This window comes from Vulpes lagopus, chromosome 16 (assembly GCF_018345385.1).
Source record: "Vulpes lagopus strain Blue_001 chromosome 16, ASM1834538v1, whole genome shotgun sequence".
Classification (NCBI taxonomy): domain Eukaryota; kingdom Metazoa; phylum Chordata; class Mammalia; order Carnivora; family Canidae; genus Vulpes; species Vulpes lagopus.
Window position 1 is genome coordinate 49744825 of NC_054839.1, and position 3258 is coordinate 49748082.

Sequence of the window (3258 nt, forward strand, 5' to 3'; positions counted from 1 at the left end):
CTGTGCATCTAATGAACATTTATGGCATGAATGAACATTTTCCACATAAGGAAAGTTATTTTGCATGAGAGCAAGAGAACTTGTGTATTAGCAAAACTCTTTACTGTATGAGGTTAGATTTATCTTTAAGTACCAAAAAAATCTAAGAGGAAATAAATATAAGGTTGTGGCTACTCTATTTTTTAAGACAGCTTTTGATGTACTGTGTTTGATGTCCTACAGGGGAAAAGAAAATAGTCCCTTGTTTTTAGGGGTCTTGATAGGTGCCCTGGAATCCTATGTCAGGATCTGCAATAGTACTTACTGTATAATCCCATTACTCTTCTTTCCACTAGTCTCAGCACACTAGTCAACAAAGTGGGTACTCAGTTCAATTTTTACTGATGATTATTATCCAGAGTATAATTGGGAAGTGATTAGTCACCTTTTTAGATATTAGCAGAGTCAAGGCTTTATCTAATGCTTACACTAGACTTAGGCTTCATAAGTGTCGAAGTTAGAACACATATTTACAGAACCACCACTACAGCTGATTGGTCAAGTAGAGATTTATTTTTTCCCACAAAATATGAAGTGTAAGCAGGTAGTCTAGGACTAATACAATGGTTCCGTGGTAACAAAGGGGATGTAGTTTCTCTCTGCCTTTTCACTCTGCCATCTCCAGTCTGTGGCTTTTACCTTCATGCTCACATACGGTTTTTGTACCACAGGCATAAGATGCATGTCCCAGACAGAAAGGGAAAAGGATAAATATCAAAAAGCCAATGCCTGTTAAGAACTTTGAATTAGGAAAACAATAGGTTTCCTCTAATCTCCACCTAGTAACTTTTTGTAGATTTCACTGTCCAGAACAGACAACAGCCATTAAATAGTTACAATATAACACCCTCATCCAAAGTTTGGTCCAGGTAGAATCACTCAAAGCAAACAGCACCAGGTGAAATATCTGGGATTTGAGAAGCGACAGTTTAAACATTGTTCCTAGAAAGAACCAACATTGGCAAAATGTCCATATTACCCAATGCAATCTACAGACTTAAAGCAATCTCTATCAAAATACTTACAAAATTTTTCATAGAACTAGTACAGATAATCCTAAAATTTGTATGGACTCACAAAAGACCTGAAATAGTCAAAGCAACCAGAAAATGAAGAGCAAAGCTGGAGGTACCACAGTCCCAAATTTCAAAATTTACTACAAAACTACAGTAATAAAAACAGTATGGTTCTGGCACCAAAACAGACACATAGAGCAATGGAACAGAATAGAGAGTCCAGAAATAAGTCCATCCTTTTATGGTAAATTAATCTATAACAAAGGAAGCAAGAAAATACAATGGTAAAAGGAAAAATCTGTTAAACAAATGATATTTAGAAAACTGGACATGCAGAAGAATGAAACTAACATTTCTTACACCTACACAAAAATAAACTCAAAATGGATTAAAGACAATATGAGACCTAAAAGCATGAGATTCCTAGAAGAAAACATAGGCATTAATTTATTTGATATTGGCTGCTGAAGTATCTGTCTAAATATGTCTCCTCTGGCAAAGGAAACAAACACAAAATTAAACTATTGGGACTGTATCAAAATAAAGAGCTTCTTCACAGTGAATGAAACCATTAACAAGGTTCACCTACTGAATGGGAGAAGATATTTATAAATGATATATTTATAAATGATATATTTAATAAGGGGCTAATATCCAAAATATATAAACAATTTATACAATTCAACACCAAACGAACCCAAATAATCCAATTAAAAACGGACAGGGAACTTGAATAGACATTTTCCCAAAGAAAACATACAGTTAGCCAACAGACACATGAAAAGATGGTCAATATTACTAGTCATCAAGGAAATGAAAATCAAAACCACAATTAGATATCACTTTACACTTGTCAGAATGGTTAAAATCGAAAAGACAAAAATTAAGTGTTGGCAATGATGTGGAGAAAAAGAAACCTTCACATACTGTTGGTAGAAATACTGGCATAGTTACTGTGGAAAACAGTAAGGAGGCTCCTCAAAAAAATTAAAAATAAAATTACCATATAATCTAGTAATTCCCCGAATGGATATTTACCCAAAGAAAATGAAAACACTAATTTGAAAAGATACATGCACCCCTATATTTATTGCATCATTTCTTTTACATTAGCCAAGATACTGAAAACAACCCAAGTGTCCCAATAAATAAATAAATAGGTAAAGAAGATGGACTATTACTCAGCCATAAACAAAGAATGAGACCTTACTGTTTGGGACAACATGGATGGATCTAGAGGGTATAATGGCAAGTAAAATAAGTCAGTCAGAGAAAGAAAAACACCATATTATTTCAATCATATGTAGAATTTAAGAAGCAAAACAAAGTAAACAAAAAGATGAACAAACACAGACTCTTAAATATAGAGAACAAACTGGCATTTATCAGAGCAGAGGTTGGAGGGGATGGGTGAAATAGATAAAGGGGATTAAGAGTACACTTATCTTGATGAGAACTGAGAAATGTATAGGATTGTTGAAACATTATATTGTATACCAGAAAGTGTTAATTACACTTGATTTTTTAAAAAAAGTAAACAGCACCAACACTGCTTTTTCCTGGAGATCAGAAATGCCCATATCAATAGGGTGTTTAGTATTGAAGTGGCAAAAGCATGACACCCAAAGATGTGAACCAGGAATAAATCAGACATGGCCAGAGATAAAGCAGTGGTCAAAGCAGGCAAAGGAGAAAGGAGTGTGAGAGAGAAAGGGATAGATAGATGGAACAAGGGTATCCAAAGCAGCAATATGTACAATGAAAAAACATTCTTTTAAAATATAACTGGAATAAATGTTTCTATATTCATCTCTGCCAACCACAAACTGTATGACTATGGATGAAAGTGCCTACTCTTTTTTGAGTCCCAGGAAATTTTTTTTTATCACTGCGATTATTATTGTCCTATGCTAAAATAATATAGTAACCTGAATTTGGTGACTATTAATTAAGAAAGCACACATAAAGTTTCCTATAATTTCTGAAACAGTAACAGTAATTTAATTTTATTTTTGAGAACTGAGATCTTGTGATGAATTCTTGAGATATTTACAAAATCAAAACATACTTTGCATATAGCAGACGTCTAGTATATTGTGACTTTTATTTTTCAGGAACTCACACCTGACTCAAATTCTGGAGGAATGCCAGGAAACATAATAAAACATTTAATCCAAGTCTCATCTTCTTTTCATATATAAGC